Source organism: Protopterus annectens, chromosome 1.part1 (genome assembly GCF_019279795.1).
Source record: "Protopterus annectens isolate FY-2018-M chromosome 1.part1, PAN1.0, whole genome shotgun sequence".
In the NCBI taxonomy this organism is placed as follows: domain Eukaryota; kingdom Metazoa; phylum Chordata; order Ceratodontiformes; family Protopteridae; genus Protopterus; species Protopterus annectens.
Window position 1 is genome coordinate 422,384,776 of NC_056726.1, and position 15,263 is coordinate 422,400,038.

The following is a 15,263-nucleotide window of genomic DNA, read 5'->3' on the forward strand; positions in this document are numbered from 1 at the left end:
TGACTGCAAACTGTGCGCCATAGTCGAAAACACATCTGACACAGATATCCTCCAGAAGGGCCTCACAGAAACGGATAACTGGTGCCAGAGCCATGGCCTGAAGTTAAATGCCAAAAAATGCATAGTCATACCCTTCGGGAAAAACAAGGTTACCCCTAGCTATCATATAGGTGACAATCCACTGAGCACAGAAAAAGTCATCAGGGATCTGGGGACCCAAGTTGACAGTAGTCTTCGCTTGACACTCATGTTGCTAAAGTAGTTAGGAAAACCTTCTATATCGCCCACCTGATCATGAAGGGATTCACATCTAGATCAAGGGAGGTCATCGTCCCCCTGTACTCATCACTCATTAGACCTATGATTGAGTACAATGCCCGCTCGAATGTATCTGACCAGACACCTGATGCAGCTTGAAAGGCCCCAAAAGTTTCTCACCAAAAGGATAAAGGGACTCAAATAGAGGTCTTATACTGCCCGACTGAAAGAACTCCAGCTTTATTCAGTCTCATACCGCTTGCTCAGAGGTGACCTGTGCCTGACATATAAGGCCATGTCAAACCCAGATTTGATGAATATGCTTCACCTCAAAAATCTAGATCCCTCAGAACCACAAGGGCGGAGACTTAAACCTTGACACGGTTATAAATAGAACGTGCTGGAGGGACAGATTCATCACCCAGAGACTCCCTATGCTGTGGAACAAAATCCCGGTACATGTGAGGCAGAGCACCTCGCTGGCCTTGTTCAAGAGGAATCTTGACCAATGGATGGGAGATCGCAGATATACCCCAGGGATTACTTCAGTGTCACTGCTTGACAGAGGCACAGAAAAATGATAGGCATAGTTTTTATTCAAACTAAAGGGGTGGCGAAAGCCACATAACTATGGGCTAGGCTTATAAATGCCCTTGGGCAGATAGCCTAGTATGAACCTATGAACCTATGAACCTATGAACAGATGCAGACCATCTCTGGCAAAGCATCGTGGTCTGTCGATCATGTCGTCCCAGGCAGACAGATACTGGATCCCCTTTGAATGACACAAAGTAAGGCAACAGAAGCAATGAGTAATCCTTTATTCTTCCAAAGGTAAGTGCTTTTGTCTCCACTTCTTTACAACGGGACTTCTTCAGAGAACACTTTCATAAAAATGACAAACTTATATACCATCAGCAGCTGATCACATGATCGCATTCTTCACATAACTAATTAATTAATGCTTTATAAAACATTTAAAACACACAAATTCCTATAAATACACATATAAATATATATATAAATATATAAACATAATTTAGCCTAGCAATAAAATACCATATATGCTAATGTTTAAAACCTCTTCTTTTTAAATACATTACAAATTCTTCCCTATTATTAAGGCCAGGGGGAAAACAGGCATTTAATTTAACTTGCCAAGAATACTCTAACCAGCCTAACTCTTCCTCTATGTTCATACAGAACACTGTATCACTTAATTTTTCTAATACTAAAAATTTGAAATTAACTTTGCATTTTTTGGTTTTATAATGCTTACTCATAGCATTTTTATCATCTTCAACTTAAATAGCATATTTGTGCTCATATATACGACAATATAATTCTCTTGTAGTTCTACCTACATAGAATGCATCATATTCCAAACATATAATAAGATAAACTACATTCTTAACTTTGCAGTTAAATAAACCAGGAATTTTGACAATATTCCTTCCCAATACATACTGATTACTATCAACGTATAAATAATTACAGATATTGCAATTCAAGCACTTGACCATCCCACATTTGGAATTTGTCTGTTTAGTACAATTGAGTTTAGACTGGAAATAATTTTTAAAACAATTACCCCTTTTCTGAATAAATCTTGGCCCATTTCCAATTTTATCTACCAACTCCTCATTGGTTCTAAAAATACTCCAATTACAAATTTAAACACTCTTTATAGCTTTAGAATCAACACTATTATGTATAGCCATAGAAACATTAGCATCATATTTACTATAGTTACTTTTTTTATTGCTTTGATTTAATCTAGATCTCTTCTCATCCTCACATAATTTATCTATATGAGCCTTTGGATAGCCTCTTTTTAACACCTTATTACATAACTGACTTGCTTCTTCTTCAAAATCAGTATTTTTCACAGTTAAATCACTTATTCTGTTTAACTGACTTTTTAACTATATTCAATTTAGTATGTTCTGGATGCATACTAGTATAATGCAAGTACATATTATGTTGTACTTCTTTTTTTTATATATTTTAGTTAACAGTCTATTTTCTTCTTTAAATACCACCAGGTCCAAAAAAGTGATTAGCTCATAACTTTTCTGATTTGTAAATTTAAGATAGGTGCACACATTATTAATGTAACTCATAAAATCACTCAGTTCTTTTTCTGTACCTCTCCATAACAGAAAAATATCATCAATAAATCTGAACATCTTACATATATTGTCTCTAAAACCACTATCCAAAATGTGCATTTGTTCCCATCCTTGCATAAACACATTAGCATAACTGGGGGCCAATGCCGCCCCCATAGCTACTCCATTAGTTTGCAAATATATTTCATCTTTTAGTTGTAGCTCAATACAATATCTATCATTTCCACAAGGAGACTAATGGTATTAGAAGAAAAAAACTCCTGATTTTAACAATTCAAGCCTCACTATTTCCATCCCCTCTACATTGGGAATCATAGTGTGCAATGGCTTTATATCTAATGTTACCATAATATCTGCTGGTTCTACTTCAAAATCTCTAATTTTGGCTAGAAAATGAAAGCTATTTTTAATATAAGTAACATGCTTGGGTATTACTTGTAGATGCTTATCTACATAAACTGACAGTACTTCTGTTTTACTATTTGCACTCAACACTATAGGTCTGAGAGGGGGATTATTTACAATCTTGTGGATCTTTGGAATACCAAAGTTCCTACTTAACTTAGGGTTGTTGTTACTTAGACTTTTTTTAATTTTCTCTTCAATTTTCCCTGTTACAAACCACTCTTCAATACAGGCTTCTATCATTCTATACCCCTGTTTTACCTTAGTCATATTTGTTTTCATATAAAAACATTCATCTGATAATAACTCAAGCATTTTCATTTCAGAATCTTCAGTATCCAATGCCACAATAGCATCTCCTTTGTCAGCCTTAAAAAAACAAAATATCGTTATTGTTAATAAGCCTATCAAAGCTTTCTTTTTCAACTTTAGACATGTTATAATATTTAAATTCAGATTGTTTCTCAAAATTTTCTATCAGTTGGGCTTCACACAGATTTAAAAATGCTTCCAAATCATTATGTAATGGTGGGTTATAACTGCTTGGCTTATAAAAATGCAATTTATCTCTGACATCATTCATATTTTTGTTAAAAAATATTTAAAATTCAACATTCTAACATAACTTCTGAGCTCATTAACAGTTTGCAATTTGTTTGCTCTTTGTTCGGGTACAAAATTCCAACCTTTACCCAAAACCAAACATTCAATTTCAGACAATACATATTTAGAAAGATTCACAATTTTAAAACTCTCAATACCTAAGTCCTCCATTGTTGCTTGCTGCGGTTCCAATTCGCTCTGTTCTGGCCCTTCCTCACAAACCCGTTTTTCTGTTGCTGTTTATTTTGATTCTGCCGCCATTTTTGTTAGAGGCAATCCCTTTTGATGTAACCTGGGCCCAGGTTCTTTTGCCTCCTTCTTTCCTTTGATAAATCTGAATTGACTGCCCTTCTCTCCTACAGTCATTCATGGTAGTACTACTTCGTGGTTCTATATTCTCTTCGCTAATGGTATTAAGATTGCTTATACCTATAGCATTACTAGTTGCTCCTGCAGGATCATTGTTCTTAAATTTGTTACTTCTTTTACCTGAAACTTCAGTAAAATTCTGAGCATTTTTATTTATCTGCTCAGATCTCCGTACTGCCCCATTTTCACTGCAAGCTAATACCTCACTGCTAGGCATAACGTTGTTACGTATCTCCTTCTGTAGTTCCAGCCCATATGCTGAAGCCACTTCCTCTTGGTAATCTCTTGCATCTCTTTCATATTTTTTGAGTTTACGCTGACTTAATGAATCATTTAATTTTATAAGATTTTCTTTTATAGCACACATCTTAGTAGTGAAATTATCTGCTGATGTCGCTTGTTTTAATTTATTAAAAATTTTGCATATTCTGTTAGAAGTACTGGCAAGAGTTATCTTATTACAATCCATCAGTATTTCCATGTATTGTAACCCTGCCCTTTTGTTTACCTCTAACAACTTATCTACTAATTCATTCGGCAAGTCTTTTCCGGCTGGTAGGTTGTTCACTCTTAAACCTTTCAGTACTTGTTTCTCTTTCAAACTAGTTTCAAAAAAGAGATTGTCCCATTGTAGTCTTTTGTACTTGGAAAGTTCTTTAAACATCTCCGCGTGATTAACTGTAGAGCTCGATGTTATATTCAATGTCACATTACGTACAAAGGGATTTAATGGTGGAGCCAAACATCCCTTTAATACATCTTCATTACCTACTAAAGCATTGTTAGTGCTAGATTGTCTGCTTGCCTCTAGAAAATTTGTGGCTGTAATAAACGAACCTTCTGGTGTATCATTTAACATACACCCTGCTGGCAAAGCTGTAAAACTGGTACCAGCAAAATTCTGGTTATCCATTGCTCCAAGCTGCAACTTGTAAAAACTCTAAAAAAGCAGCAAATACTCCAACTCCACAAAAACGAAACAATGTAAGGCAACAGAAGCAATGAGTAATCCTTTATTCTTCCAATGGTAAGTGCTTTCATCTCCACTTCTTTGCAAAGAGACTTCTTCAGACAACACTTTCATAGGGGCAACAGGTGCAGACCCTCTCTGGCAAAGCATCATGGTCTGTTGATCATGTCGTCCCAGGCAGACAGATACTGGATCCCCTTTGAATGACACCAGAAGTTTAGCCAATTGTTGAAATCAATCATTTTGTCCTTATATTGTGGTATCATTCTGGGCAAAGGCAGGATGCTACTCAGGGCTAGGGTCATACCTGCCTGGGCCACATGATCTGAGAGCTCTTCCATGTCTCTTTTCATGTAGTCCAGGGTCAATTACTTGTTTTACTTTAAAATAAACCTGGTTAATCAATGTGTTTTGGAACCTCTGACATCCACTATAGATCTAAGGGGGGGTCAACTATATCCATATGAACTTTTGGAATGCCAAATATTGCGGGGATGTAAGATATTTTTAATCCTGAAATACTTGTACTCCTCCCCAGTTATTTGGCATTGCGTCTTCATATCATATTGTATCATACTAATCTTATACTAGTTTACTATAAGCCACATGTATTTCATTCCCCGGAATCATCATACAACAACACATGCATTTTGCTCATGTAATCTATATAGCTCATTACCACTAACAATCCTCCTTTTACTGTTTTTGCAACTGAGGAGAACTGCTGGGTATCCACCTGAAATAAATAAAAATAATGAATGAAGAGGGTTGTATCTTAAGACTTAGGTAATTTATTATTTGATTTATTTTTAATTAGATTTTTATATATACAGATTTTATAAAAATAGATTTTTATGCATACAGTTTTATATTCATTTATTTTATCTAAATGTATTTTTTTGTTGTTTTTCTTATTTTATATTGAATTATGAGACTGAAAACTGAATGTCAGCAACATTTGATTGTTTATAAGAGGTATGTTTTATTCAGGAAGTGCTAATACCACAAAGATTAAAAAGTATTGGCCTGCTATGCTTTAAGTTGTTTCATTTGAAATGAGGAGAGACCAAAATATACTTAATGAAAGCTAAATCAATTATTCTTAGGGCTAGATTAAGAACATTTAGTAAAAAAAATTGAGAATACTGTTACTAAGTTGGTTAGTTTATTACCTGACACCATGCAGGTGTTTATTCTGATTGTTAATTGTATGGACAGTCCCATAAAACAAATCAAGCCTTTGCAGCTGAAAAGAACAAAGCCAACATTAACTGCCTTTAGAAGAAACACCTGCCAGATGTGTGTCAAACTTCCAAGTAATGCTATCCTCTATAGGCAGCTTTATCTCTGTGACTCTTTAAAGAAACAGGAGATAGCCTGCCTTCTTAAGAACAGTGCCAGAACTAAAACGTAGTTGATACCATGATGGATAACCTAGGCTGTCTTCATGGGTGTAGTAAGTATCTCTATGGTGACATTGTCAAATTCATAAGTATTTGTATCCCAAAACAGGATGAAATTCACTTTTAAGAACACTAACTACCCAAATCCAAGATTATGTGGAGATTAGTATGGTATAACATAACAATTTCATTGCTCAGTTTAAAAATATTTTCTGCTTCAGTTCTAGCAATGGAAATGTTTTTGAGCAGATCAGTAAAAGTTTTATATATATATATATATGGTTTACTATTAAATGTTCGAATGCACTCCGTGCGAACGGCGACCCCATCGACGCGTTTGCGCGAACCGAAACACCGAAACCATTTCGATAGCGAACCGAAACCGCGAAACTCCGACGATCGACATTACCGGCCGCGCAACACCTCCACACCCATGCTACCATGGGTCGGATGGGGGCGAGATTTTGCCGTTCGCACATCTGGGCGTCGGTGTAGTGCCGTTCGCAGTTCCGCGTTCGGGCAATGCGCGTCGCACAAAACGGGATCGACAATTTGATAGTAAACCTATATATATATATATATATATATATATATATATATATCTCCCTAGCAGACATCAGTTGCCACTGCTACTGGACAACATAATTTTACTGAATCTACTCGATAGTTCATGGCATGCTCTGTCAAATTAAGTCTATGCGATAACCTTTGATGAAGTCTGAGTAACTTCCTTACTGTTTCAGCAACTTGTAATAGGATAATAGCATCAGTATCCCTCTCACAGGTGTTTGGTGATAATTTATCTATCGTACCATTTAACTCTTTCCCCTGCATGGACACATAGATACAGGAATAGATAGCCATCTTCTCAGAAGTTCACAGTCAGGTGAATTATACACTTGCAGTCTTGTGCTACTCATTTAAATGTCTTCTGCATACAAACTACGGAACTTGTAAGAGACAATATGCACAGTGTTTTACCTACCTTTGGCTGAGTCTAAACTGAACATGGCTACCACAGATGTGACTTGTGGACTGTTTGTTGAGTGTTTCTGATCTTCTCTTTGTCACTGAAAATCACTTCAAGAGTTTTATCTGTGTGTGTACCAGTGGTGAATCACAGCTTTCTAGACTTTAATTTTTTCAGCAAATGTACAACCATGGAGTTAGTACACTTACGTAACGATCCATGGAGGAGTGAATGCATCACACTAGATGTACAGTAGATATGTCGCCTGCAAAAAGTGCTTATAATTACTTTTATTGTCCTTTCAAGACTTTGACTAGTGCATTTTGTCCAGCTGTAGCCTCATCCTTGTGTTACTCAACTTTTTACAGTAGTGCCATAGACAACTAGTGTGGTTGAAGGAGACAGGACATGTAACAGGTTGTCATACCACTTTTGTCAAAACAGTTTCTTCGAGCGGAAATGTGTCTTTTTTGCACAAGTCTTCTTGCACAAGTGCACCACAAATGTCTTACTTTTCTTCAACAGCTGATGACTTGTTGTAAATCTCTGTCATAGAGTGTTATGTTACCAAAAGACTGGATAGATTTCTAATGACTCTGGGAGGCATCCCACCTGATCTTTGTGCTATATCCCTCCTAAGAGCAGTCACTTCTATATGAACCTCCTGTTTTTCTAGCCCGATGTCTGCCAACAGCAGTGCTCTGCTTCTTGGCTTGCATTCCTCTCAACACAGAATCTTTCCATTACTTTTGCTATCAAAACTAAGTTACTCATTTTGTATTTCTGCTTTTGACTAGTCTTCTGTAATCTCTCTCCCAGTTTTGCTTGGCATGGACAGTTCCATCCCACCTTTTCTTTCTTTAAGCTGTATACCTAAAACGTACTTGCTTTTCATCTTAACCCTTCTGGTAAAATCCTGTCAGTGTTAACAGATACTCTCCTTACCATCATTACTACTTTTTATACTGCTCACCCTCCATCTCCATGCGCCCTACTTTTCACCACTGTGATGTCCTACATTTTGCAATAATTGCTAGTCTGACATTCCTATGCAGTTACACTGGCCTTCTCTTTTGGCCTTTTTGCCTTTTCTGCATACCGTTTCTTGACCATGTATACTCTGCCCCTGGCCCATTCCAGGACATTGTTTATGCCTACAGTTTGCTCCCAATATCCAAAGTCATCCTTAGCCAGTTACTGACAACAGCATAGCCTGCTTTTCTAAAATCCTACACTATTGCCTTTGACTTTTTCTGTTTCTACTTTTTACCCTACCCTAAATCATGTAGAAGCATGAGCACTGTGGGTTAAAGGTGTCTTAACCAGACATAAATGATATCAACACTGTTGAGAATGACATCCAAATTATATCCTTTCTGCTATACTCCTAGTCTAAGACTTCAATCGACTTGCCCTCCCTCTCTCTCCTGGAACTGAGAATTTGTATCTGTTTATAGGATTTTCAGACCTCTCATGAATATTACCCTCTTCATCTTAGCCCACTCCTTATTTATTTCCTCCAGTCTCTCAGCCTCATCTCATTCTATGTGTGATAGAGGATACACTGTTACTGTCTACTAGCTCTCACTGTTCGTCTGTGTTAATATGGGGATACTTTACCTAACCTTATTAGCTGCCCAAACTGCTGAAATGTAAACTCATACACCCATGTAAACATGCAACCAAAACCACATAGAAAACAACATATAGTACAACTCATTCACTACCCAAAAAATTCCCAGTAAAACTGCATACTTTCAAACACATATTACAATATTAAATCAAAAAAAAAAAACATCAGAAATTAATAGCAAAACAATATAATTTCTGGCATGTTTGGATTATGTTATTGACTTCTCTGCAAGCTAACATATTTTAGGTGTGTTCTGCTTGTTTACATATTATAACATGATAAAATTTAGGCAAAACTCAGGTTCAGTAGCACATTTACAAATCCAACAAAACAGGCTGGGAACAATAGTGCAGATCAAAATTGTTTATTAAAAGAAGTTAAAGGCAAAAATGAATAAACAAGCACTTCATATTATATCTGAAATAGTTAAACTTAGTATTGTGACTGATTTATGCATATTTGATTGTGTGTGTGTGTGTGTGTGTGTGTGTGTGTGTGTGTGTGTGTGTGTGTGTGTGTGTGTGTGTGCATTGCATGTACACACAGTCACACTGTTGACAACAAATGTTTATTGCAAAACTGAAAAATTGTTTAGATAGTGAGTACTTTTGTTTGTCCTGCAAACTTCTTCAGATCATATTATACAAGGACAAAGTTCAATGAATTTGAACTTTTAAGTGTCCATAACAAAAGAGACAATGTAAAAAGAATCAAAAGACCCTAGGAAAATATCTATTAAGTACACAGAACTATGCTCATCCTTAAGAAGGTAGCTGTGCCTCTGAATTTAATCAATGCAGACTGTGACAATGTGAGGTATTACCAGTTATGCCAGGTCAGTTGATGTGTAACATACATCAGTACAGCTAACTGAAAGTTTGTAAAGAATTATATGACATTTGTATATCAAATTGATTTGTACAGATGATTGTGCTGAAAATGTATTTGTGAAGTTTGCTTATGTTGAAAATGTATCAACAGTGTGTCCTGCTAGACAGGGGAAGAAATATACACGTAGTATTGTAACTGTTGAAATGTATATATTGTAAAAAAAGGATACCAGAAGAGAAGGAGCTAATCACAGTTCAGCTGCAGCTAACTTTGAAAAATAGTTTGAAATTAAATTACCTGGCTTAGGCCATAAACCTTGTATCTTACAGTTCTCAGTGCAGCCAGAGACAAAAGGTCTGTACTACGAAGCTTTCTGTATTGCCTTTGGGTGAACTAATTGCTACACTGGAAAACTGGAAGTGTTTTATGGTTTTATGATGTCCAGAAGGTGCAACTGAGCTTAGCAAGCTCTGTGTGTGGGTATTATTGGCACAAGTGTGCTAAATCCTGGCAGCTTTTAGTCAAAGGGGTAGCATGGAAACCAGAAGTCAGATGACCAGATGTATATGATGTGATTCTGTAATCCATCACTAAAATAATGTTTTAATACTAGCTGAGACTGAAGTGTCATGATAGTCTGTTTTTAGAACCTGACAAAGAAGGACCCATCACCTACTTCATCTTGCCTTGCTCTAGTAAATAACCAGGGAATAGTAATTCTTTAAATCAGTCATGAAAATATAGTAGGATTAGTTAAGTACTCTTTTTCTGTATCTGTGTGAATCTATTCATCTATGCTATTTTAATATTTCCTGTGATTGAAACTCTGCTGTTTATTGTAAGTAGACATGTAGTATTTTCATGCTCTTTTATTATTTATTATTAAATATATTTAAACTTTACTTTGTGGCTGGTCCTTTAGAAAATATTTTAACTTTTGAAAGTACTTATATCTATTTGGTGACTCTGTGGCCACTCCCAAAAGCATTATGAATTGGTCAAAACACTACCATTTATATTAATATTAATTTCACTCAGTATAATCGGGTATCCTTGCAAGAGCCTTAGAGTAGCTGGCTTTGGTGTGTCTGGTGGCAGTAACTACCTTATAGTCTGGGTAGAAGGGAGAATAGCTAGAAAATCTTGCCAGCCTTTTCCAGGTGTGTGTGTGTGTGTGTGTGTGTGTGTGTGTGTGTGTGTGTGTGTGTGTGTGTGTGTGTGAAAATAAAATCTCAAAGAGTGTGTGTCAGCTGCTTGGAGCAGAGACACAAAGCACTGGCTTGACAGAGAGAGTGGTAGAAGACTTGCCTTGGACACTCAGCTGAGGACTCAATTCTATAGCTGTGCCAGTGTGGAGTCTTATTGGGGATCTGGAGAGAAAGGGAATACCAGCCCCCAGACTGAATGTATTCCCTGTGTGCTCTTAGGGGAAATTGTGCTTGATGCAGAGAGCTACATCTAGAAATACTGGGTGTATCCAGTTTTGTTCCAAGTGAATAGATGCACCCAGTATTTCCAAATGCAGCTCTTTGCATCAAGCACAATTTCCCTTAAGAGCACACAGGGAACACATTCAGTTTGGGGGCTGCTATTCCTCCTCTCTCCAAATCCCGAATAAGACTCCCCATTGGCACAGCTATAGAGTTGAGTCCTTAGCTGAGTGTCCAAGGCAAGTCCTCTACCACCCTCTCTGTGAAACCAGTGCATCATGTCCCTACTCCAAGCAGCTGACTCATACACTATTTGAGATTTGATTTTCACACACACACACACACACACACACACACACACACACACACACACACACGCACACACACGCACACACACGCACACACACGCACACACACACACACTGGGAAAGGCTGACACAGATTTACTAGCTATGCCCCCTTCTTCCCAGACTATAATGTAGTTACTGCCACCAGACACTCCAAAGCCAGCTACACTAAGGCTCTTACAAGGGTATCCAATTATACTGAGTGAAATGGATACTAATACAAATTGTAGTGTTTGACCAATGCAGTAAGACTTTCTGGAGTGGCTACAAAATCACCAAATAGATACAAGTACTCACAAGGGTTAAAATATTATCTAAATGACCAGCCACAATGAAAATTTTAAATATATTTAATAATAAATAATAAAAGAACATGAAAATACTAAATGTCTAATTACAATAAACAGAAGAGTTTCAATCACAGGAAATATTAAAATAACACAGATAAATAGATTCACACATATACAGGAAAATGGTACTTAACTAATTTCACTATATTTTCTTGACTGATTTAAATAATTACTATTCCCTGGTCACTTACTAGAGCAAGGCAAGGAGAAGTAGATGTCCTTCTTTGTCAGGTTCCAAACACAGACTGCCATGAGACTTCTATCTTAGCTAGTATTAAAACAGTATTTTAGTAATGGATTACCTAATCACATCACATACATCTAGTCATCTCACTTCTTATTTCCATGCTGCCTCCTTGACTAGAAACTGCCAGGATTTAGCACATATGTGCCAGTAATATACAAACATAGACCTTGCTAAGATCTGTTGCAGCTTCTGGAAGTCATAAAACTGTAAAATACTTCTTCTCTTCCAGAGATGCAATTAGTTCACCCCAAAGACAATACAGAAAGCTTCCTAGTACAGACTTTGTCTCTGGTTGCACTGAGAATTGTAAGATCCAATTTTATGGCATAAGCCAGGTAATTTAATTAATTTCAAACTATGTTTCAAAGTTAGCTGCAGCTGGACTGTGATTAACCCTTCTCTTCCAGTATCCTTTATATATACATTTCAACAGTTACAATACTACATGTAAATTTCATCCTCTGTCCAGCAGGACACACTGTTGATACATTTTCAACACAAGCAACACAAATATATTTTCAGCACAAGCATCTATACAAATCTGTATGATATACAAATTACATATAATTCTTTGCAAACTTTCAGCTATCTGTCCTGGCATGTGTTACACATCCACTGCCCTACTTCTCCAAGAATAGCTGGCATTAACTCACATCCTCACACAGACATCAGAAAAGCAGCCAATCACATTATATAGGGGAAGGTGTCTAACCAATATTATACAAAGATCTGGCCATTAACATTCAAAAAGGAGCATACTGATTGGTCAGCCCAACCAGCGTGCCTGTTGTAAATCAAGAATATACCAATGGTAAAAGTCCATCTGCTAAGGTATCATTGAGCGGCCAGACTTTTTTTCTATTGTTATGTGGTAGACATGCATTAGTCTGAAGGAAAGAAAGTCTGAAACTGAAATGTGTGTCATTATTTAGTGACTTTGTTCCTCATAAAATTTGTAGTTTTCCATCAAATCACTGAGGAACGAAGTCACTTAATAATGACATCCATTTCAGTTTCAGACTTTCTTTCCTTCAGTCAATGCAAAAGAGCAACATTACTGGTCCCCTCCTTTATTTAGTCCACATTTCTTAAGATAAGAAAAAATCTATATCCTTCAGACAGTTTAGGGGTACTTACAAGAGCAGAGGAAATACAAGAAAAATCAGGTACTTTCTGCAAAACTAAAGAAACATACCTGATTTTCTTTGTATTTTCCCCATCTCTCATACCTCTAAACTGACCGTAGGTTACAGTTTTCTTTTCTCCCACCCCCCAAAAAAAAAGAATAAGCAACATAGATCTTCCTCTCTGTTCCTTATTTTCCAAAGCACTGATGTACTGCACAAACATGGGAATGGAAGTCCCATACTCATGTGTAGTACATCAACAAAGCAGCAAAATTGGGATACAATGTGGAAGAACACCATGGTGCTGTTATACAAAGGCATTATTTAAGAAAAGTAAGTAATGTTTTTCATAAATAATATTGTATAGTAGCAACAACTGACTCTGTGATGTGGTATATTGAAGGTTTACACATGGTTGGCTTTGTTTAATTACTCTGTCTTCACCATCATGGTTAAACCACACCAACCGTAGGAAAATTTTCAATATACCACACCCACATCATCAGTTATTGCTTTACTCAATTATACATTTAAACAAAAGATCTTTTGTAACAGAACTAATAAGCTAATCTGTCAATCAGTAAATAACGGCCACTGTAGTGACCAAAAGGAAAGCAAACCAATGGGCAAAGAGGTTATCAATTCATGTGTAGAGTGTGATGGCTATTTTCAAAAATTTTCAATGATTAAAATCATTTACCTCATGCAGGGTGTTCAAATTTCTTTACTCTATCATTTACTTTTTTAGTTTATTTGCTTGTCTCTTTTATTATGTAAATGTGAAAGATTATGTTCATTGCTTCCTCCCCAAACTGCAATATGGTCTAAGGAAGTCTGAATGACAAAAACAGTGACAATCATCCAAAAACTTTTCAAGTAAAAGAAAGTTTGCTTTTGCCAATGTGCTCAATATGTTGTATTAGTTGTCTCTATAAATATTAATTGTTGGGGCACTGTAGTAGTGATCTCCTCTTTCTCACTGTATCAATCTATATATACGTGTGTTTGTGTGTGTGTGTGTGTGTGTGTGTGTGTGTGTGTCTGTGTATATACAAATGTTGGTCCCATTCAGAAGACTGACATTTCAGAATGTTGAGGTTTAAAAGATTGAGACTATAAGGTTGATGACCTGAAACTCTGAATGGTTAGAAGGGTAGTAATCCTGTTTTTACAGAGATCCCAGCAGAATGGGGATCAGGAAATTTGTCCTTTTCCCCACTGTATGCAACCTCAGAGTTGTTGTCCCCCTACAGTGTTTGCGTATATATTATTTTCAACATTTCAGATCTTTGATCATATGGTCTCAACTATATATGTATATATATTCACATATATGGGTTCCCTTCACATGGTCGACATTTCAGAATGCCAACATTCATATAGCCGAGACCATATGCTCAACATTCGAAATGTCGACCATGTGGAACCGGCATCTCCATAAGTGCAGAATGGAAAGATTTCTATCTTCCACACTGTAGTGTGATTTCGCAGTTGGTATATTTAAGTTCCGGGGGGTGTGGGGGGGCAGAGCCCCCCCAGGTGGGGTGCAGGGGTGCATGGTTCCCCTGCTAGCAGCATGAAAGTGATTTTTTGTGTTTTTTATTTTTTACTTTATGGTCGACATTTCAAATGTCGATCATATGGTCTCAGCCATATGAAAGTCGACATTCTGAAATGTCGACCATATGAAGTAGATATATATATATACATATATATATATATATATATATATATATATATATATATATATATATATATCTAAACAGCAAAAACTACTTCAAGCAGCTCACAGCAGAGTCTCCAAATGTTCAAAATCCACAGTCTTTCTTAAAAATGTTTATTAAGTAAGCGCTTTCACAAGCAGTAAGTTTGCTTCCTCAGACCTTAATGAAAAAGCAGCCATAAAACTCATGCTTATATCCTCCTATAGATGTAAAACAGCCTATCACTAGTCATTTCTAATTAGCAACATGTAACCCATTCATTGCCAAGTTACATAGAAAAAATACAGACATTACAAATACAGGTAATGAAAATACAGGCAAAAAAATGCATTAATAATAAAGATACTAAGACATAGGATTCCACACTATTTCACCTTATTTCCTTAAGCTTTTATTTTTCAGCTTTGATGTGATAGTTAGGTGGTCACTGAGTCCCTTCTGCAGATGTGCACTGAATTTTATTA